Below are 203 nucleotides of genomic sequence, written 5' to 3' on the forward strand. Positions count from 1 at the left end.
CTCCAATATGTCATTAAAGTTCGATTCCTTCTTTGTTGATGCTAATAGCTGGGGAAATGGGGCTCTAGGCACAGGATCAGACCTCTCAGGAACCGAGTCAGCATCATTGGAAATTTTATCAGCCCCCTCAGTTAGCGGTCCTGAGGGATGAGATCCTGAGGGGTGAACTACAGTATGTTCACTATCGGGCATGTTTACCTGAT

The sequence above is a fragment of the Papaver somniferum genome, unplaced genomic scaffold (assembly GCF_003573695.1).
Source record: "Papaver somniferum cultivar HN1 unplaced genomic scaffold, ASM357369v1 unplaced-scaffold_23174, whole genome shotgun sequence".
Taxonomy (NCBI): domain Eukaryota; kingdom Viridiplantae; phylum Streptophyta; class Magnoliopsida; order Ranunculales; family Papaveraceae; genus Papaver; species Papaver somniferum.